Below are 23,794 nucleotides of genomic sequence, written 5' to 3' on the forward strand. Positions count from 1 at the left end.
GAACTCCAGGATTAAACACAACACACACAAATACATACAGGCACTCACATACAAACACTGTAATTATTTCTATTGGTTGCTTCTTAGACACTGCAAGCAATGGTTTGGACTAAAGAACTTTCGAGATAATGAGCTGTCTTCAATCAAGCAGTCATATTTTTTGAACGCTTACTGTGTGCAGAGCACTGTCAGAAGCACTCGGGAGAGTACAAAAGGAAAGTACACTGACTGTAAACTCGTTGTGGGCAAGGAATGTGACTGTTTATTGTTGCATTGTACAATGCCAAGTGCCTAGTAGAGTGTTCTGCAGACAATAAGTGCTCAATAAATATGATTGCTTGATTGAATAAATGAATTCATGATGGAGAAGGTATATGTTCTCTGCTCGCCAGGAGCTGACAGTTTAGAAGGGAAGGTAAACATTTAAATAAATTCAAGGGTATGGATATAAATGCCAGGGAGGGTGAGGGTGGCGTGAATATCAAGGGCTTTAAAGGGTACAGATCCAAAAGCACGGGTGGTGCAGAAAGGAGAGAGAGTAGGAGAAATGAGGACTTAGTGAAGACCTCTTGGAGGAATTGTGGTTTCAGTAAGGCTTTAATAATAATAATAATAATAATGTTGGTATTTGTTAAGCACTTACTATGTGCAGAGCACCGTTCTAAGCGCTGGGGTAGACACAGGGGAATCAGGTTGTCCCACGTGGGGCTCACAGTCTTCATCCCCATTTTACAGATGAGGGAACTGAGGCCCAGAGAAGTTAAGTGACTTGCCCACAGTCACACAGCTGACAAGTGGCAGAGCTGGGATTTGAACTCATGCCCTCTGACTCCAAAGCCCAGGCTCTTTCCACTGAGCCACGCTGCTTCTCTGGAGAGTGGTGGTCTGTCAGATATGAAGGGGGAGGGATTTCCAGGACAGAGGAGAATGTGGTTGAAGGGATTGAGTAGCCTCATTGATGAGATCGTGACGTTTCTTTTATTGATGGGCGCTCAAAAGGTTCTCCAGGTGAGTGAATGATTGAGGGATTTTGATTAAATTCTTTTTCAAAACAGTCCTTCCTTAGTGTGCCTTTATTCAGTCCCATTGCTACCCTCATTTTCAGATAGTTCCTTACAAACCACAAGGTGCTTCCCATTACACCCTCTAATTTCTTATGCATAAACCCTCAGTGAAACATAAAGTTTATTTAATATTTTCTTTTAATAAGTTTCCTTGAATAGCTATGAATTCACCAGGGAAAAGGCTCCGGAATATCAGAAGAATCTTTCAAGCTATTTCTTTCCTCTGTAGTTGTGTGAAGGGAGTTACTAAGAGGGTTTGAGTTTCTAAGCTCAGGAAGAGAGCATATAAACGCTCCTTAATTACTGGAAAACATCCCCATTTTCTTTTCTCGGGGCCAGGAGAACGTTGGTTATGGTTGTAGGATTTAATCAGCCCTTGTAATCTTGATGAAAATAATGACCATGTTTGTAATAACTAATTCTGTGGAAGATAACACTTACGGACTTCAGTCTGAGCGGAGCACAGGGAAATTGCTCTGCAATTTTCACATCATTTACAACTCAAGCGGAAAGCGCAGGCTTTTTCAGTGAGTCAGCAAATATTCTGGGTTGTAAATATTCTCCTAAACGATAACTTGAATTCGTACAGTTCTTTGATCTTTGCCAAAGCGCTTTCCCTTACCTTATCTCATTTTTTATGGCATTTGTTAAGCCCTTATCATGTGCCAGGAACCGTACTAAGCGCTGGAGTAGATACAAGCTAATCAGGTTAGAAACGGTGGTCCTACATGGGGCTCACAGTCTGAATCCCTGTTTTACAGATGAGGTAACTGAGGCACAGAGAAGGTAAGTGACTTGCCCAAGGTCACACAGCCAGGATTAGAACCCAGGTCCATCTGACTCCCATCCCATGCTCTATCGACTGGGCCAAGCTGCTTCATTTTGACCTCGAAGCAACTCCGGGCTACACCGTAAGCTCTTAGTGGGCAGGGGACGTGTCTACCAACTATGTTGTATTAAACTCATCCGCCCTTTCTTCTCCATCCAAACTACTACCTTGCTGGTACAAGCTCTCATAATATCCCGACTGGATTATTGCGTCAGCCTCCTCTCGGATCTTCCATCCTCCTGTCTCTCCCCGCTCCAGTCTATTCTTCATTCCCCTGCCCGGATCATCTTTCTACAGCAAGGCTCTGGGCATGTCACTCCCCTCCTCAAAATCCTTCAGGGGTTGCCTATCAACCTTCACATGAAACAAAAACTCCTCACCCTTGGCTTCAAAGCTCTCCATCCCTTTGCCCCCTCCTACCTCACCTCCCTTCTCTCTTTCTCCAGCCCAACCCGCACGCTCCGCTCCTCTGCCGCCGCTCACCTCCTCACTGGGCCTCGTTCCCACCTGTCCCAGCGTCCACCCCGGCCCATGTTTCTACCTCTGACCTGGAACGGCCTCCCTCCTCACCTCCGCCCAACTAACTCTCTTCCCCTCTTCAAAGCCTTACTGAGAGCTCACCTCCTCCAGGAGGCCCTCCCAGACTGAGCCCTCCCTTTCCCTCTGCTCCTCCTCCCCTCCCCATTCCCCCTACTCCCTCCCTCTGCTCTACCCCCTTCCCCTCCCCACAGCACTCGTGCATATTTGTATATATTATTTATTACTCCTTTTTATTAATGAAGTGCATATATCTGTAATTCTATGTCTCTATTTTGATGCTATTGATGTCTGTCTACTTGTTTTGTTGCCCGTCTCCCCGCTTCTAGACTGTGAGCCCGTTGTTGGGTAGGGATTGTCGCTATCTGTTGCCAAATTGTACTTTCCGAGCACTTAGTATAGTGGTCTGCACACAGTAAGCACTCAATAAATATGATCGAATGAATGAATGAATGAATCCAAGCTCTTATTACAGTGCTTTGCCTACAGTAAATACTCCATAAATATAACCGATCGATTAGTTGATTGACTGAGAGAGGAGAAAATGTATTATTATCCCCAGTTTGCAAATCAGGAAATTTAGGCTTAGAGAGGCAGCGTCGCCAAAAAGAAATACCACAGGCCTGGGTTCTAATCCCTGTTGCACCACTTGTCTGCTGTGTGACCTTGAGTAAGTCACATCACTTCTCTGTGGCTCAGTTACCTCATCTGTAAAATGGGGATGAAATACCCATTCTCTCTCCTTCCCAGACTGTAAGCCTGATGTGGTCGAGGAACTGTGTCCAGGATGATTATCTTTATATCTGCCCCAGTGCTTAGTACAGTGGTTGACATACTGCAAGTGCTTAACAGATGCCATTATAATACAGTTATTATGATTAATTCGTTCAATCGTAGTTATTGTATTTATTATACAATTATAATTATTTATTTTTAATAATTATAATTGCATAGAAATTAGACAATATTTACAATTTTACAATATAAAAATATCTATTATATTTATTATGATTATAATTGTATAATACAATGTACATGATATATTACATATTGTACATATCTTACATAATATATACATATTGTATATACATATGCAATTATATTACAATTATGTAATATATATTATAGATTGCCATTATAATACAATTACTATGATTAATTCATTCAATTGTATTTATAGTATTTATTGAGCACTTGCCGTATGCAGGGCACTGTACTAAGCCCTTGGAAAGTACAATTCAGTAAGAAAGACAAAAGCTGCCCACAGTGGACGTGGCTTAAGTGGAAAGAGCCTGGCCTTGGGAGTCAGAGGCTGTGGGTTCTAATCCCGGCTCCACCACTTGTCAGCTCTGTGACTTTGGGCAAGTCACTTAACTTCTCTGTGCCTCAGTAACCTCATCTTTAAAATGGAGATGAAGACTGTGAGCCCACGTGGGACAGTCTGATTACCCTGTATCTCCCCCAGCGTTTAGAACAGTGTTTGACACATAATAAGTACTTTACAGATACCATCATTAGAGTTATTATTATTGCAGTCTAGAAATAATAATCAAGCACTTAGAACAGTATTCAAGTGCTCAGTTCAGCACTCTGCACACTATAAACACTCAGTAAATACCATAGATTGATAATTAGAGAGGTTGTGACATCTACTGTACTCTCCCAAGTGCTTAGTACAGTGCTCTGCACTCAATAAACACTCATTAGATTCCAGTGAATGGATGAAGTGGCACAACAGGTGAGAGCAGAGCTGGGAGTAGGGCATAAGCCTCTGACTCCCTCCTCCATGCCCCACTTCAGAAAGTCCAGTGGACTCTCAAATGTATGGATCTTGCAACCAGACGTATGAAGCACTCAGAACGGTGCTCGGCACAGAGTAAGCACTTAACAAATGCTCACATTATTATTATTATTATTGCAACTGTCCATATTCAAAGGAGACACCGATGACAGCCAAGTTCACCTATAATAATAATAAAATGGTCTTTGTTAAGCGCTTACTACGTGCCAGGCACTGAGTACGTGTGTTTCAGAAAAGGCTAATGCGGGATTCACTGTCCCGGCCAGACTGTACACTGAAAAAGTTTGTCGCTTTCTGTACTCTTGATTACGGTGTTGCTGCTGATGGTATTTGTTAAGCGCTTACTAAGTGTCAAGCACTGTTCTCACCGTTTCAAGCTTTTGGGTGTCTGTTTATTGCGGTATTGAACTCTTCCAAGTGCTTAATAACGTGCTCTGCACACAGTAAGCACTCAATAAATAGGATTGAATGAGTGAATGAAAGCTAATCGGGTTGGACAAAGTCCCTGTCCCACAAAGGCTCGCAGTCTTAATCCCCGTTTAGGGAAGCAATGAGGCCTAGTGGAAAGAGGACGGGCCTGGGAGTCAGAGGATCTGGGTTCTAATCCTGGCTCTGCTACATGTCTGCTGTATAACCATGGGCAAGTCATTTCCCCTCTCTGGGCCTCAGTTACCTCATCTGTAAAATGGGGATTAAGACTGTGAGGCCCATGTCGAACAGGGGTTGTCTCCAATGTGTGATTACCTTGTATCTACCCCAGTGTTTAGGAGAGTGCTTGGAACACAGAAACGCTTAACAGATACTATTATTATTATTATCCCCACTTTACAAATGAAGTAACTGAGGCCCAAAGAAGGGAAATGACTTGCCCAAGGTCACACAGCAGAGAATTGGCAGTGCTGGGATTGAAACGCAGGTCCTTCTGACTCCTAGGCCCAGGCTCTCTCCTCCAGGCCACGTTGCTTCTAATGTTAATTAGAAGGGGCTTATAACTGATTAGACCGTAAGCCCGTCAAAGGGCAGGGACTGCCTCTCTCTGTTACCGATTTGTCCATTCCAAGCGCTTAGTACAGTGCTCTGCACATAGTAAGCGCTCAATAAATACTATTGAATGAATGAATTAATATTTGTAGCATCCGGTGCTGTATTCTCCTGTGCTTATGGCATTTTTCATAAGAAACTTTGGCTCAAAAAGAGTCACTCCCTTCTTAAGGTCCATGCGCCATGCAAATCTTGCTTAGCTACCGATTCCAGTTTTCATCTGGGATAAGACATTGCCGGAGGCACGTAATAGTTGCTCGTTACAGGGCTCGAACACGATCAGTGCCCAGGACGGCTCTCTGCGTACAATAAGCAACCGATAGAATGTTCTGCACATGGCGAACGCTCAATTCATAATATCGCTTGATCGATCAAAGGGAATCTAACGCAGGCCAGACTGGGAATTGGGATGGAAAAACACTGAAGTTATGAGGTGCTATAATTTCATTTCAATAGAAAGGAAAGTGCAAATATCGAACAAATTTTCCCGTTTGAAGAGCCAGAGGCCCATCTGAAGAGCGATAGCGATATTGTTCGCTCACTCCCAGGAAGGAGAATGAGGGATTCCTGGGAGGGAGGTGGGTTGGAGGGGGAGTGAATTTAGCCGCCCTGAGTTCTCTTCTCCCTTCATCTCATTTGTGCTAAATTGCATTTAAGGTTTATTTCTGCCAAGCCTGACTACTGGGAAGCAGAATTGCCCAATGGATAGAGCACTTTTCTGGGAGTAAGAAAGACCTGGGTTCTAATTCTGCCTCTGCCACTCATCTGCTGGGTGACCTTGGGCAAGTCACTTCACTGCTCTGTGCCTCGGTTCCCTCATCTGTAAAATGGGGATTAAAACTCTACGCCTCATGTGAGACAGAGAGTGGGTCCAAACTGATTAGCCTGTATCTACCCCAGCGCTTAGAACAGTGCTTGACACATAGTGACTGCTTAATAAATGCCATCATCGTCATCACCCTCCCTCCCCCACCCCCCTCACACACTCAGAGTGTAAAGTCCTCTGGAAGAGAAATACCATGTAAGGTGTGTTTAGCTACAGAAACTGCTACTCTGTATTAAGGACTGGCTTCAGGTGGGTGATCAAAATGGACTGCAGCACTGGAATAAAGGAAAAGAGCCCTTCTCTCTGACCTTTCTTCTAAGGATGATTTTAGGAAAAAGAACCTCCGGGGCATCAATGCAGGGGGCCTCTCTAGATGGCCTACAGAGAAGCCCATGCTGTGTGACCTAGGGCAAGTCACTTCACTTCTCTGTGCCTCAGTTACCTCATCTGAAAAATGGGGATAGAAATTGGGAGCCCCAGGTGGGACAGGGACTGTGTCCAACCCAATTTGCTTGTATCCGTCCCAGTGTTTTAGTAAGTGCTTGGCATATCATAAGCACCTAACATATACTATTATCATTATTACTATTATTATTATTGTTACATTGTACTCTCCCAAGCACTTAGTACAGTGCCCTGCACATAGCAAGTGCTCAGTAAATAAGATCGACTGGCTGACTGAAGCTCCATAGACAATACTTTTATTTTAAGTTAATCAATCAATGGTAATCAATCAAGGGTATTCATTGAGCACTTATTATGTGCAGAACACTGTACTAAGCACCTGAGAGAGCACAATAAAACAGAGTTGTTAGACATGTTCCCTGTTCACCAATGAGCTACGAATCAATCAGTCAGACAATGGTATTTATTGAGAGCTTACTGTGTAGAGCACTGTACTAAACGCTTGGAAGAGTATATAATAATTATGGTATTTGTTTAGCACTTACTATGAGCCAAGCACTGTTCTAAGTACTGGGGTAGATACAGGGTAATCGGGTTATCCCACATGGGACGCACACTTTTAATCCCCATTTTACAGATGAGGTAACTGAGGCACAGAGAAGTTAACTGACTTACCCAAGGTCACACAGCAGACAAGTGGTGGAATCGGGATCTCACCTTCACAACATCGCCAAGATCTACCCTTTCCTCTCCATCTGAACCGCTACCTTGTTAGAACAATCACTCGTTGTATCCCGACTGGATTACCGCATTCTTTCTAATCTCCCATCCTTCTGTCTCTCCCCACTCCAGTCTATACTTCACCCCGCTGCCCAGATTATCTTTCTACAGAAACGCTCCGGGCGTGTCACCCCCCTCCTCAAAAATCTCCCGTGGTTGCCTAACAGTCTTCGTATAAAGCAAAAACTCCTCACTCTTGGCTTCGGAGCTCTCCATCCCCTTGCCGCCTCCAACCTCACCTCCCTTCTCTCCTTCTCCAGCCCAGCCCATACACTCCATTCCTCTGGTGCCTCGTTCTCGCCTGTCCCACCGTCGACCCCTGCCCGTGTCCTACCTCTGGCTGGGAATGCCCTCCCTCCTCACATGTGCCAAAGTAGCACCCTTCCCTGCTTCAAAGCCCTACTGAAGACTCACCTCCTCCAAGAAGCCTTCCCAGACAAAGTACCCCCCTTTTCTTAGCTTCTCCTCCCCTCCCTGTCACCCCGACTTGCTTCTTTTTCTCTACCTGCCCCACAGCACTTGCGTATATAGGTGCGTATTTATTATTCCATTTATTTTATTAGTGACATGCATATATCTATAGTTCTATTTATTTATATTGATGCCTGCACTACTTGTTTTGTTTTGTTGTCTGTCTCCCCCCTTCTAGACTGAGAGCCTGTTGTTGGATGGGGATTGTCTCTATTTGTTGTGGAATTGTACTTTCCAAGCTTTTAATACAGAGCTCTGCACAGAGTAAGCGCTCAGTAAATACGATTGAATGAGTGAATCAATGAATATCCTCTGACTCCCAAGCCCACGATCTTTCCACTAAGCCTTGCTGCTTCTCTCTGTATATAAAATGGAGATGATTAACTCGTTCCTTCCCCACAGCGAGTTTACAATCAAACAGTTAATGATATTTATTGAGAACTTACTGTGTAGAGCACTGTCCTATGCCCTTGGGAGAGTTAGAAGACACAATCCCTACTCTCAAAAAATACCTCCTCCGGAAGGCATTCCAAGATTATTGCCCACATCTCTGGGTGCGTCGTACCAACAGTCAAACCGGCACAAATGCAACTCGTGGGACAGGGATAGTGCCCAACTGGGTTCTCTTGTATCTACCTCATCACTTAGCACAGTGCTTGGCACATAGAAGTGCTTAACAAATACCAGCTTTTTTATTTGTGGTTCACTGATTTATCCATTTATTACTTCATGACTATTGCTTGTTATGCTCACTCAATTTATCAATGGGATTTATTAAGCTGTATTACCTCGTGACTATTGCTTGTAATGCTCACTCAATTTATCAGTGGGATTTATTAAGCTCATACCTTTTGCAAGAGCACTGTACTAAGTACTTGAGAGAAAGTATAACATGAAAGAGTTGGTCGTCATGTTCCCTGCCCACTAGGAGCTTACAGTCTAGAGGGGGAGAGAGACATTAAAGTACTGGTATGTGCATACATCCCCTCGTAGGGTCACACCTAAAGAGTCTCCGATCCTCTACCAGTCTCCGCTACGGGAGGGAGAGTCAAGGAGAGGCCTGTCCTTTCCATTCCTAGCTCGGGCAGTGGCTGGCGAGGGGAAGGCAATCTGCTTCAAGTCAAAACTCACCCGTGCTGAGCAGCAGCGGCATGGGAGAGAGTAGAGGGCTGAGACTCAAGTTGATCACGTGGAAGGAGGCAACGGTAAACCACTTCCAGATTTTTTACCAAGAAAACTCTACGGATCCACTACCGGAATGATTGCAGATGGATTTGGGGCATTCCGGGAGAGATATGTCCATGGAGTCCCTATGGGTTGGAGAAGATTCAACAGCATAAAATAAGACAATGTTCATAAGTGCTCTGGGGCTGAGGGTGGGATGAATATCAAACGCTAAAAGGGTAAAGATACAAGTTCAAGGGTAACGTTTTATTGTTACGTTGTACTTTCCCAAGCACTTAGAAAAGGGTCCTGCACACAGTAAGCACTCAATAATTCATTCAATCGAATTTACTGTGTGTAAAGCACTAAGGGCTTGGGAGAGAACAATATAACAATAGATATATCCCCTGCCCACAATGGGCTTGCAGTCCAAATATGACTGATTGACGCAGAAGGGAGAGGGAATAGGGAAATCCCACTTTTCCTCATCTCCCACTCCCTCCTACGTCACCCTGACTTGCTCCCTGTGCTCGTCTCCCTCCCAGCCCCAGAGCACTTAATTTACATATCTGTCATTTTATTTATCCCTTTGCTCTTTCCCGCTCCCAACCCCAAAGAACTTATATGCATATTTGTCATTTTATTTATTTGTATTGATGTCCATCTACCCGACTCTATACTGTGAGCCATTTGTGGGCAGGGAATATCACTGTTTATTGTTGTATCGTACTTTCCCAAGCACTTAGTACAGTGCTCTGAACACAGTAAGCACTCAATAAATATGATTCAATGAATGAATGAATGCCTCTTGAAGGAACTGTGATTTGAATAAGGCTTTAAAGGAGAGGAGAGTGGTGGTCTATAGCATATTCGACCTGGGAAGGGAGTTCCAGACCAGGGGATCTTTAATTTTTCGACCTTCCGCTTCTTCTCCCTGTCTCCAAGGGCTCAGTCGGTGATCTGAGCCTCACAGGCTCCCAGGACAGCCAATCCAAACCCCACGGTTCAATTGGCTCTGCTTTTAACCAGGCTAAGTGTCTCTGGAAAGGTGACCTTCACAGGATTCCCCTCGTGGCTCCTTGTTTTTCTGGGGGAACATTTTGGAAAACAAAACACATAACACGTTTCTTCCAGACTCCATAAGTCCTCGTTAGAAACTCTGTCTAAAATACCAGGGCCATCTACCAAGAGTGAGAGGTAATGCCTTTCGGGTGAAAGCATAATAAATGAGTCTCCATGAGCCCACACCAGTGTACATGCATGCAAGCTCACACACACACATATATGCAAAAAAAACCCCAAATAACCACACACAAATACACACACACACAATATGTCCCAAGATGTGTTGTCAATGGCAGTTCTATTTATAGCTTCAAGAATTACGAGAATATTCACATCATTTATTCAAACCATAGCTACCAACCTCTTAAGCAGGGCTAATTGGTCAATCGATCAATGGTATTTGTTGAGCACTTATTGTGGTCTGAGCACTGTCCTTATATGCTTGGGAAAATACGATACAGTAGATCATTCAATCAGTGAATGGCATCTATTGAGAGTTTGCTCTGTGCAGAGCACTGTGCTAAATCTTAAGAGAGCAGATCACTATCAATGGTATTTACTGAAAGCTTATTGTGTGCGAAACACTGCAGTAAGCACCAGGGGAAGGATAATGCAGCAGAATTCTTGTGTCAATTGTTGGATATGATTCTTGCCCTCAAGGAGTTTACGGATTAGAAGAATTATAAAATCCCTCTAAAGAGAGTGGAATAGGCATCTTTATCCTGTACTTTTCCACCGGTCTGCCGGAAATACTCTATCGATCAATCAGTCGATCGATCAGTGGTATTCATTGAGCACTTACTGTGCGCAGAGCACTATACAAAGCCCTTGGGAAAATTGTTGTCTTATGCTGTCAAGTCGTGTCCGACCCATAGCGACGCCGTGTACACATCTCTCCCAGAACGCCCCACCTTCATCAGCAATCGTTCTGGTAGTGTACCCAGAGGGTTTCCTTGGTAAAAATATGGAATTGGTTTACCATTGTCTCCTTCTGCACAGTAAACCTGAGTCTCCACCTTCCACTGTCTCCCATGCCGCTGCTGCCCAGCACCGGGTGAGTTTTGACTTGTAGCAGATTGCCTTCCACTATCTAGCCAATGTCCAAGCTAGGAATGGAAAGAATAGGGCTCTGCTTCACTCTCCCTCCTGTAGTCGAGACTGGTAGAGTCCTGGAAACTCTTCAGATGTGACCCTGAGAGGTGACTTGGGAGAGTACAATATAACAATAAAACAGTCGGTAGACATGTTCCCTGCCCACAATGAGCTTTCTGGAGCTCAGTCTCACCTTCAGGGAGGCAGCTGGGACCGGTATTTTTCTAAGAAGGTCTGTGAGAGCGAGACAGCATCTGCATCCAAGTTCACAGGGCCTCAGAGGAGACTGACAGGGTAAAATAGCTGCAGGCCAAGAGAGCTAACGAAAGATAAACTTTTCACAAGAGTGCTGTCAGAGAGAAGAGGGGGAAGGGCCAAATAGGAAGAGATAGAGAGGAGAGAGAGAGAATAAAGGTGGACCCTAGTGAGGAAACCAGAACAAGACCTCTCTTCACACAGAAACAGGGAAAAAGATCAAAAGAAGGAAGGGAAGGCAGAGGGAAATCTCCAGTCTAGTGATAGTTGAAGTGGGCTCCCTGGCGCTGCCTGTGGAAAGGAGAGAGGCTTATAGGTCACCCTCTGTCCCCCTCGACCCTCCTGAGGGGAAGGGCGGGGTGGGGAGGGGTGAGACAGCCCAGAGCAGGGTAAAGATATCTCGTTGTGGATGGCTCCTGGCTCCTGGCTCCTAAAATGGAGGAGTTGGTCCCACCTCAGCCTTGCTGAGGGATGACAATCCCACCACCATCCAAATCCCTAAAGCTGGGTAGTCAGGGGCATTGTGAAGACACCCCTCCCATTTGCCCTCATCCCACCCACCCAGGAGATCCCCATTTGTGATTGGATGGCGAGCCCTGGAAGGCGGAGGGCAGCGGCATGAAACAGGGAATGTTTCAACCAACTCTATTATAGTGTAATAATAATAACTCTGGTATTTGTGAAGCACTTACTTTGTGCCCCAGGCACTGAACTAACTGCTGGGCTGGTTACAAGCAAATCGGGTTGGACACATTCCCTGTCCCACAAGAGGCTTACAGTTTCAATCCTCATTTTACTGATGAGGTAACTGACCTTCAGAGAAGTGAAGTGACCTCCCAAGGCCACACAGCAGACAAATGGTGGAGCCGGAATTAGAACCCACGACCTTCTGACTTCCAGGCCCCTGCTCTATCCACTACACCATGCTGCTTCTCTTAATGTCTCCCCCACCCTAATGGGTCGCTTATGCACTTGGGTGTATAACCCTTAAGACTCTCATCTCCACCCCCGATTAGACTGTGAGCCCATCATTGGGCAGGGATTGTCTCTGTCTGTTGCCGAATTGTACATTCCAAGCGCAAGTGTTCTGCACATAGTAAGCGCTCATTAAATACTGTTGGATGAATGAACGAATGAATGAATCCCCACCACACTTACGTACAACTTCTTATACTTGATAGCTTCCCTTCCTGTAATTTATTTTAATGTCCGTCTTCTCCACTAACCTGCAAGTGACATATTCCCCTTCCTCAAACAACTCACTCTCTGACTGGGGAAGGCACAAATATATTTGCAAATAAGGTAATCAGAATAAATAATTGAATATGTAATTGAATTAATCAATGATGTTTACTGTTCATCCCTCTCAGGATACACCTGGAGAGTTTCCAGTACTCTACCAGTCTTAGCTATGAGGGGGTGAGTCAAGTAGAGGCCTATCCAATCCATTCCCAGCTTGGGCAGTAGCTTGCTACAAGTCAAAACACCCTTGTGCTGAGCAGCAGCGGCACTGAAGAGAGTTGAGGGTGGAGACTCAAGTTTACTGCATGGAAAGAGGCAGTGGTAAGTCAACTTCTGTATTTTTACCAAGAAATCTCTATGGATACATTAGCAGAATGATTGCAGACGGAGATGGGGCGTTCTGGGAGAGATGTGTCCACGGTGTGGCCGTGGGTCGGAGACGACTCGACAGCCTAAGACAAGACAATTTTTGGTCTAACTCTTCTATTTTACTCTTAGTAAGTGCTTAATATACACAATTGATTGATTAAATATTTTCTGTACGCAGAGCGCTGAACTAAGTGCTTGGGAGAATGCACTAAAACAGAGTTAGTAGACACATTCTATGCCCACGAGGAGTTTACAGTCTGGAGGAATCAATCATTCGCATTTACTGAGGTCTTACACTGTGCAGAGCACTGTACTAAGTTCTTGGGACGCTACAATCTAACAGACCTGTAATAATAATAATAATGTTGGTATTGGTTAAGCGCTTACTATGTGCAGAGCACTGTTCTAAGCGCTGGGGTAGATACAGGGTAATCAGGTTGTCCCACGTGAGGCTCCCAGTTAATCCCCATTTTACAGATGAGGTAACTGAGGCACAGAGAAGTTAAGTGACTCGCCCACGGTCACACAGCTGACAAGTGGCAGAGCCGGGAGTCGAACCCATGACCTCTGACTCCGAAGCCCAGGCTCTTTCCGTTAAGCCACCCTGCTTCCCCTATAATAATGTTGGTATTTGTTAAGCGCTTACTATGTGCAGAGCACTGTTCTAAGCGCTGGGGTAGACACAGGGGAATCAGGTTGTCCCACGTGGGGCTCACAGTCAATCCCCATTTTACAGATGAGGTAACTGAGGCACCGAGAAGTTAAGTGACTCGCCCACAGTCACACAGCTGACAAGTGGCAGAGCCGGGATTCGAACCCATGACCTCTGACTCCAAAGCCCGTGCTCTTTCCACTGAGCCACGCTGCTTCACTGTAGACACTTTCCCTGTCCAAAAGGAGCTTACAGTCTAGAAGGGGAAATAGACATTAATATAAATTTTTCAATTATGGATATATACGTAAGTGCTGTGGAGCTGAGGGAGGGCTGAATAAAGGGTGCAAGGAAATGACATATAGATACATGTTCTGAGGATGGGTATAAGTAATACATTAGTGCTAGAGATGACTGGTAGGGTGACAGGAGTTGGAGTAATGGGAATAAATCAGGGAAAGCTCCCTGGGGGAGGGGTGATTCTTGGAGGGTTTTAAATAAGGGGAGATTGGTGGTCTGCCAGGGTTTTCTGGAGGGGAGGGAGTTCCATTCTTACAGTGTAACTTATTTTCTTCTGTCCATCCACCTCCAGGAGAACCCCATTTGTCTTCAACAACTTGCATACTGAGAGCAAGGACCATAATGAGAGGAAGGATCATGTCCATCACTCCATTTGTAACTTCCCAGGTGCTTAGCCCAGTGGCCTGCACATGATAGATGGTCAGTGGCTTCTTCTGGATGACTGGACTTTCTCTTTCCTCCTCCCACCCCCTCCTGCCACCCTTTCATTCATTCATTCATTCAATTGTATTTATTGAGCACTTACTGCGCTTACGACAGACACATTCCATGCTCACAACGAGCTCACAGTACTGAGCGCTTTTGTGTGCGAAGCACTGTATTAAGTTTGGGAGGAAACAATATAACAACAGACACATTCCCTGTCCATATCAAGCTTACAGTCTAGAGGGGCCCCAAGCTTGACAGGGCCAGGGCCACTTCACAGTTAATCCCAAGACCTCTGTTAGGGAAAGAAATAATCAAAGAGTCTTCCCTGCTCAACTCCCCCGGCCTGTAATCGATTTTAATCACCCATTTGCCCCATCTCTATTGGTAGGAGGGTCAAAGATTGCAAAGAAATTGCCCACTGCTCTGTCGCTAATGGGACCCAGCTGCAGGGGAAATAAAACAGTATAATTAAACTTTTGTCTCTTTGGCTTCTTTCTCTGAGGTAGCAAAGCTACAATTTTCATGTCAGAGAGGAACAAGAAAAGAAATTTCTATACTCTCGGGAGAGAAAGAGTCCCGTTGTCGAGGCAGTCCAGAACCACCTCTCTTTTGCTCGATGGCCACCCTCAGGGAGCTGGCCTTCGATTTTGGGGTAGAGGGCTGGAGCGCGGAAAGACATGGCTGACGTCGGAGGGGTTTTCCTCCTTAAACCAGCCAAGAAATAGATTCCGAGTAGAAGGAATCAGTATTACCAACATTCCCTCGCCGACCTCCTCTTCTCCTCCTCCTCTTCCCCTCCTCCTCACCTTTCTAGCTGTTCATCCTGCTCAGCTGGCTTGTGTGCTTTGAAAAATTAGGAACAAACAAACCCTATGAATTCTTGCCTTTCTCAGAAAATGAATGTGATCATTTTTTTGGAAAATAAGCCACATTATTTTCCCCAACTCTCCGCATAATGAAACCAGCATGAAAACGCATACACACACACACACACACTTACACAGTCACACACAACCCACTCTGTAATGGCTTAGCAAAAATAGCTTCAGATTTCAATGGAAAAAATCAAATTAATATTTTAACTTGGCATATATTTCCTTGCACAAGAGATCTTTTCTTATTTAGATACGATTACTTTGTAGAGAGAAAATCCATCAGTTGAGAATATTTACTGAGCACCTCCTAAAGGTACTAAGCATTTGGGAGAATATCCTAGAAGCAAAACATGTATCCTGCCGAAAGGATATTACAGTCTCCCGGAGGAGATTAAGAATGATAAATAATAATTGTGGTTTTGTGAAGCACACACTATGTGCCAGACACTGTACTAAGCACTAGGTAGGCACAGAATAATCAGGTTGAATATAGAGCTACCGGGGAGGGGGAACAGGCACCTTACCTCCATTTTACTGATGAGGAAACTGAGGCTTAGAGAAGGTAGGCAAGTGGCGGAGTCAGAATTAGAACCCAGTGTCCAGACAACCAGACCAGGGATCTTTCAGCTATGTTATGCTGCTTCTCAGAGAGGAAGGTACAAACTATTTTTTAAGTAGTGGGAGCCAGAGGAAGAGTAGGGTACAACTGACAGCGGCCAAAATGTCAGGATAAAATAGCTGACTAATTAAAGGTATATAGTTGACCTTTATTTTGAAGAATGACGCTGCCACGGGCATGAAAGTGGGGCTGAAAAGGCCTCTCAGTAAATAATATGCACAATCCCTGCCTTCTGGTTAATAGATAACCAAGCAACCTTTGGAAGAGAGGTGAAATAATCATAATAATGTTAGTATTTGTTAAGCGCTTACTATGTGCAGAACACTGTTCTAAGCGCTGGGGGAGATCCAGGGTAATCGGGTTGTCCCACGTGAGGCTCACGGTCTTCATCCCCATTTTACAGATGAGGGAACTGAGGCACAGAGAAGTGAAGTGACTCGCCCACAGTCACACAGCTGACAAGTGGCAGAGCCAGGATTCAAACCCATGACCTCTGGCTCCCAAGCCCGGGCTCTTTCCACTGAGCCACCCTGCTTCTCTAAATTGGGAAACCAAATGCAAAAGGAAGCAAGGAAGCATTTGAAGGATGTGGCCTAGTGGGTAGAGCATGAGCCTGAGAGTTGAAAGGACCTGGATTCTATTCCCGGCTTCACCACTTGTCTGCTGCGTGACCTTGGCTAAGTCATTTAACTTCTCCATTCCTCAGCTACTGAAACTATGCAGTGGGGATTAAGAGTGTGAGCCCCTTGTGGGACAGGGACTGTGTCCAACCTGATTAGCTTGTATCTTGCCTAGTTCTTAGAACAGTGCTTGACACATAGTAAACGCTTAACAAACACCGTCATTATTATCATTATATAATGAAACAAAGCCCCGTCTCAGCTGCAGCACTGCATTTCAGCCGAAAACTGAGAAATGATTGCAGCAGACAGGCCGGTCCATGCTCTGCGGTAAGAAAGGAGTGGCTCTTTCAAGCAGAAAGTTTGCGACGATCACGAGACAAGAAGGCCGAAGCAAAGACGGCACCAAGCCCTGCCAACAGACGTGACGGTCCAACAGTATGTGTGTTCAGAAGGGGTCCACGACTGCGGTCCCAAATTGATCTTTTCAGCCACACGTGCACCCAAAGGTGAAATCTGCTCTCAAGAACATCTTTCTTTGAGTAAAGAGGAAAACCGTGCTAGGATGGTGGTGGCGTGTGTGCGGAGAGGGGACGGGGAGTGGAGGATGTGTGTGTGTGTGTAATAAAATCATATGTAAATGAAGGAAAATAATGAAATAAAATAATATAAAATAAAATAATAAGTAAATTAAATAAAATGTTAAGCGCTTATTATGTGTCAAGCACTGTTCTAAGCTCTGGGGTAGATACAAGCTGATCAAGTTGGAAACAGTCTCTGTCCCTTCAGCTTTGCTTTGTTTTATTTGGCTTTATTATATAATGATAATAATAATAATGTTGGTATTTGTTAAGTGCTTACTATGTGCAGAGCACTGTTCTAAGCGCTGGGGGAGACACAGGGTAATCAGGTTGTCCCACGTGAGGCTCACAGTCTTCATCCCCATTTTATAGATGAGGGAACTGAGGCCCAGAGAAGTGAAGTGACTCGCCCACAGTCACACAGCTGACAAGTGGCAGAGCCAGGATTCAAACCCATGAACTCTGACTCCCAAGCCCGGGCTCTTGCCACTGAGCCAGGCTTGTGATGCTATTTGTTAAGCGCTTACTTTCTGTCAAGCACTGTTCTAAACACTAGGGTAGATATAAGCTAATCAGGAGGGACACAGTCCCTGTCCCACATGGGGCTCACACTCCTAATTGCCATTTTACCGTTGCAGTAGCTGAGGCACAGAGAAGTGAAATGACTTAGCCAAGGTCATCCAGCAGACAAGTGGTGGAGTCAGGACTAGAACCCAGATCCTGCTGACTCCTAGGCCCGTACTCTATCCATTATACCATGCTGCTTCCCCTAGGCCAGGACGCTCTGACCCTTAAATGACAAGACTCCTGATCTTTTTCTATTCCTACTTTCTTGACTCTCAGGGAAGATTTCAGAAAGAGCAGTCCCCAACACCCGGACATTCTAGAAACCTGCTGGATTTAGGGACTGTTCACAGGAGACCTCACACTGAACATGGCCGCGGTCTCGGCTGGCAGCAGGAGCAGGGAGAGGGGCAGAGGAAACAAACACCTGCATTTAGCCCCCCCAGGCAAGTCAAAATGACAGATTTCTGGCAGCACTCTGTCCTCAGGACTTGGGGATGTTCTCCCTGTAGGCATTCCTACAAAGCTAATCCGAGGGATAGAGAAAATTGTGCCTGAAGCTTGATTTTACTAAGTTTGATGTGGTTTAAAGCAAAATGCATGGAGTCATTTCAACCCTTCCACATCTGTAAATTCACTTCACTGTCAACAGAAAGCCATTCAATACGTTTCTGCATAATAATAGCAATAATGACTGCATCTGTTAAGCACTTACTACTTGCCAGGCACTGTACTGAGCACCGGGGTGCGTACAAGCATTTCTAGTTGGAAACAGTCCCTGTCCCTTATGGGGCTCACAGCCTCAACCCCCATTTCCCAGATGAGCTTACTGAGACACAGAGGAAGTGAAATGACTTGCCCAAGGTCACGCAACGGAGAGGTGGCGGAGCCGGGATTAGTATCCATGACCTTCTGACTCCCCGGCCCGTGTTCTATCCACTAGGCCTTGTTGCTCTACAGTTTATTGAGCATTTCCTCTGGGCAGAGCTACTGGTTACAGAGCGCCATACTGGGTGCTTTTTATGTGCAGAACCCTGAACTGATTGCTTGGAAGAATAGCGTAATATCAATCAGTCAATCGATCATTAGTACTTATTGAACACTTACTCTGGGCAGAGCACTGTATTAAGTGCTTGGGAGAGTGCAACAGAACCAGCAGACACGTTCCTTTCCCACAAGGCGGAGAAGCCATCTGGCCTAGTGGAAAGACCAAGGGCCTGGGGCTCAGACTGGATTCTAATCCCGGCTCTGCCAAATGCTTACTATGTGACCCTGGTCAAGTCACTTCACTTCTCCGTGCCTCATTTCTCCTGTTCTCCCTCTGACTTAGACTGTGAGCCTCATGCAGGGCTGAAACTGTGTCCTACCTAATTCACTTCCATCTACCCCAGAGCTTAGAACAGTGTTTGACACATAGCAGGCGCATAACGAACACCATAAAAAAAAGATATCACAGTGTAGAAGGGGAGACAGACATGAATGTAAATTAATAAATTGTGGATATGTACATAAAAATTATGGATATGTACATAAGGGGTTGAGTGGGCGATTATACCCTATTTATTTTGTCATTACCCTATTTATTTTGTCATTACCATATTTATTTTGTTAATGAGATGTACATCCCCTTGATTCTATTTATTGCTATTGTTTTTGTCTGTCTGTCTCCCCGATTAGACTGTAAGCCCGTCAATGGGCAGGGACTCTCTTTATCTGTTGCCGATTTGTCCATTCCAAGCGCTTAGTACAGTGCTCTGCACATAGTAAGCACTCAATAAATACTATTGAATGAATGAATGAATGAATAAATAAAAGGTACAGACCCAAGTGCATAGGAACTACAGATTCACTTTGGAAAACTGGGCACAGATGATCTTGAAGATTCACAAGTAGGGGATCAAATACAAGAGTATACACCATGGTCAACATCAACCATGGACTTTCAACAATACCTTAAACTCCTATTATTATTAAGTGCCGTCCAGTCATTTCCGATTCATAACGACTCCATGGATATACTTTCTCCAGAACGTCCTGTCCTCTGCCATAATCTGCAAACTTTCTAACTGTTCTTCCGTTATCGTTGTTATGGTCTCTATCCATCTAGGTGCTGGTCTGTCTGGTCCGTGGTTTCTCTGAACTTTTCCTAGCAGTAGTGTCTTCTCCAGAGAATGAGTCCTCCTGATTATGTGCCCAAAATGGGCTAATCTTAGTCGAGTTATCTGGCCTTCCAAAGAGCACTTTGGCTTAATTTGCTCTAAAATCCATTTTTGGTTTTTCGGGGCAATCCATGGTACTCGCCAAAGGCTTCTCCAACACCACGTTTCCAAAGAATTGTTCTTTCTATCCTGTTTTTTCACTCTGCAGATTGGCTCAGTGGAAAGAGCACGGGCTTTGGAGTCAGGGCTCATGAGTTCGAATCCCAGCTCTGCCACTTGTCGGCTGTGTGACTGTGGGCAAGTCACTTAACTTCTCCGTGCCTCAGTTCCCTCATCTGTAAAATGGGGATTAAGACCGTGAGCCCCACGTGGGACAACCTGATTCCCCTATGTCTACCCCAGCGCTTAGAACAGTGCTCGGCACATAGTAAGCGCTTAACAAATACCAACATTATTATTATTAGAACGACTTAAAACTCCGAGATGCTACACATACTATAAGACATCCCTTAAGAAGCTCACTATCTGTCCATCTCCAAAAAACTCAAGTAAACACCCCAAATACTATCAGTATGCTGGCCTTCCCAGATCTTCTGAGTTAGATTTAAGAGAAAGGCCGCAAGTGGGGTATCACATCCAAGGAAGCAGAGAAGCAGCATGGCCTAGTTTAAAGAGCACAGCCTTGGGAATCAGAGGACCTGGGTTCTAATTCCAGCTCCACCACTTGTCTGCTGTGTGAACTTGGGCAAATCACTTATCTTCTTTGTACCCCAGTTACCTCATCTACAAAATGGAAATTAAAGCTCTGAGCCCCAAGTGGGACATAGATTGAGTCCAACTTCTCTGTCATGCATCTACCCCAGTGTTTAGTTCAGTGTCTAGCACATAATAAGCACTTAACAGATATATTTAATTATATTCAAAAAACGGGATAACACAGGTACCTGACACTCTTAGTCTGTTGTGTGTTTTTTTTTTACAAAAAGCTTCCTAATTATCTTTTCTTAACAAGCTGGAGGAAAACACCAGAAACACCCCTGCTAGAATTGTGGAATTCATTCTCAATGAGATGATTGGCAATTAAATCCCACGGGAAGCAACTGGAATTTTAAGAGAGGTTTCCAACTTGCCACAGGAGAAGAAGTGGCATGAATTCTTAATAACTTCTTCACTTTTCATAACGTGGCATCTCCCAGTGGTTTGGCATTTCCCAAACCACGATCCATTATCCGAGCATTTTAAGGTCTTTCATTTTCTTCCTTTGGTGTCATAATTGGCAGGAGGGTAGGGAGTTTATGCCGAGACTGAGTCAAACCACTTTGTCTCCTCATCCATAGAAGAGATTAAAATTTCCAGCAGAAAGGAATTTCCCTCGGTAGGACACGCTGTGCGGTGTCTGTCACTCTGGCTTCTTTTGTGGGGTCTAGGAATTGGGATTTCCTGTCCTATCTCTGCCACTGTCCTACTAGTGAGTTTCTTCATCTCTCCGGGCCTCAGTTTTCTCATCTGCAAAATGGAGATGACAGCCTCTGCCTCTCCCTCCTTCACGGGGATGCCGTGAGGATAAAATGAGAGAACTGACCTGAAAGAGCTCATCCCATTCGTCAAATCAATCAACAATCGGTCTTCAGAGCACTGGACTAAGCCCTTTGAAGAGTACAAAGCATTCTTTAAGCCTTATTAATATCACATCCCCTCCAAGAGGCCTTCCTATCTACTGCAGTAGCTGGAGCAGTAACTGCAGAGAAGTACCCGGAGCAGAGAAGCAGTGTGGCCCAGTGGAAAGGGCACGGGCTTGGGAGTCAGAGGTCATGAGTTCTAATCCCGGCTCCGCCGCTTGTCAGCTGTGCGACTTTGGGCAAGTCACTTAACTTCTCTGTGCCTCAGTTCCCTCATCTGCAAAATGGGGATTAAGACTGTGAGCTCCACATGGGACAATCTGATCACCCTGTATCGCCCCCTCCCCCCCAGCGCTTAGAACAGTGCTTTGCACATAGTAAGCGCTTAACAAATACCATCATTAATTATTACCACCTGCCATGTAGTAAGTGCTTAACAAATACCATAAAAAAGTCCTCATTTCCCTACACCCTCTCTCTTCTGCACCACCTAAGCACTTGGATTTGTACCAGTTATTGACCCCACCCTCAACCCCCCAGCACTTTTGTCCATATCCATAATTTATTTTAATGTCAGTCTCCCCCTCTAGACTGTAAGCTCCTTGTGGACAGGGAAGCATGTCTACCAAGTCTGTTATGTTGTACTCTCCCAAGCACTTACTACAGTACTCTGCACACGGTAATAATAATAACTGTGGTATTTGTTAAATGCTTACTATGTGCCAGGCCCCGTATTAAGCACTGGGGTAGATACAAGGAAATGAATTGGACAGAGTCCTTGTCCCATACAGAGCTCACAGTCTTCATCCCCATTTTATAGATGAGGGAACCGAGGCACAGAGAAGTGACTTGCCCAAGGTCACGTAGCAGACAAGTGGCAGAGGAGGAATTAGAACCCAAATGATTAATTGAATACAGCTCATAAACACAATTCCTGCCCTCGAGTCTCCCACGATGCCCCTACCTCACTTAGCTTCCCTCCAGCTCACAGCCCCTACCAACTTTCTAAACGGGCCCCCCTCATTATCAGACGAGCTGATTCCCAGCCGAAATCTGAAGGAATTTCCTGGGGACCATTAATAATCTGTGGAAGAGCTGAATCCAGCAAGAACGACCACAACTCACATCATTGGTGAGCTTCATAATTGCCCTGAGATTTGGCTTGGTTCTGCCCGGGCGATGGCCCATTCATTTATACCGGTGACACAGACGGCCATCGATGGACTCTCTTGACAGCAATTAAAGAATGAGAAATCCAGTCCAACACTAGGACACAACTCTCTTCAGGTAAAGCAGAACTTCTCTCTTCACTTTCGGGTTTACTAGGCTCCCCCTGGAAGAGTTAGTTCAGCCCTATGGGCTCAGGATGGATTGCTTGTTCCATAATAATAATGATTTGTTAAGTGCTTACTATGTGCCAAGCACTGGGCTAAGCGCTGGGGTAGATACAAGGTGATGAGGTTGTCCCACGTGGGGCTCACAGTCTTAATCTCCATTTTACAAATGAGGTAATTGAGACAAAAAGAAGTTGACTTGCCCGAAGTCACACAGCTGATAAGTGGCAGAGCCAGGATTCGAACCCATGACCTCTGACTTCCAAGCCCAGGCTCTTTCCACTGAGCCACGCTGCTTCTCTAGAGTGCTCTGAATGCAGAATAATAGTGACAATAATTGTATTATTTGTTAAGTGCTTATTATGTGGCCAGGCCCTGTACGGAAAGCTGAGGTAGATACAAGCAAATCAGATGGAGCTCACAGTCTTAATCCCCATTTTCCAGATGAGGTAACAGAGGCCCTGAGAAGTGACTTGTCAAAGGTCATACGGCAGAACAGTGGCAGAGCTGGAATTAGAACCCAGGTTCTAATGGTTCTAACTCCCAGACCCATGCTCTAGCCACTAGGCCATGCTGCTTCCCAGAAGACACTCAATACAGTATTCTGAATGAAAAAGGCACGTGGTGGGAAGCAACGTGGCTTAGTGGAGAGAAGCCGGGCCTGGGAATCAGAAAGAACTGGGTTCTAATCCCCTCTCCACTACTGGTCCCTGAGCTTGGGCAAGTCACTTCACCTTTCTGGGCCTCAGTTCCCTCATCTGTAAAGTGGGAATTAAGACCGTGAGTCCACTCAGGACAGAGACTGTGTCCAAACCTGATTAACTTGCATCTAACCCGGCATCTAGAGCAGTGTTTGGCACATAGTAAGCATTTAACAAGTAATATAATTTTTATTAGTAATGCTAATACAATGCTGTGCACATAGAACGTTCTCAACACAGTATTCTGCTTAAAGAAGATGGTCAATCCAGGGTTCTGTACACAGTTGGTGCTCAGTAGGCAGATTTGAAGTGGAAGTTTCAGGCAGGATGAAGGGCAGGAACAATGGAGCAGAGAAAGGGGAGTTGAAATCAAGGTACAGCTAGAGGGTAAGTTTGGGTG

At 45.1% G+C, this 23,794-nt stretch overlaps 1 long non-coding RNA gene and 1 other non-coding gene across 2 annotated transcripts; both read right to left on the bottom strand.

Annotated features, from left to right (window-relative positions):
• Positions 1-9,024: 9,024 nt before the first annotated feature.
• LOC114806139 lies at positions 9,025-15,901 on the bottom strand. Its single transcript, XR_003754228.1, has 3 exons — positions 15,722-15,901; positions 9,794-10,005; positions 9,025-9,064 (listed from the first exon to the last, which is right to left on the bottom strand). It is a non-coding gene; the product is annotated as an uncharacterized LOC114806139 (long non-coding RNA).
• On the bottom strand, positions 11,048-11,185 carry LOC114809799. Its single transcript, XR_003757575.1, has one exon. It is a non-coding gene; the product is annotated as a small nucleolar RNA SNORA7 (small nucleolar RNA).
• Positions 15,902-23,794: the final 7,893 nt, after the last annotated feature.

Source organism: Ornithorhynchus anatinus, chromosome 2, assembly GCF_004115215.2.
Source record: "Ornithorhynchus anatinus isolate Pmale09 chromosome 2, mOrnAna1.pri.v4, whole genome shotgun sequence".
NCBI classification, from domain to species: Eukaryota; Metazoa; Chordata; class Mammalia; order Monotremata; family Ornithorhynchidae; genus Ornithorhynchus; species Ornithorhynchus anatinus.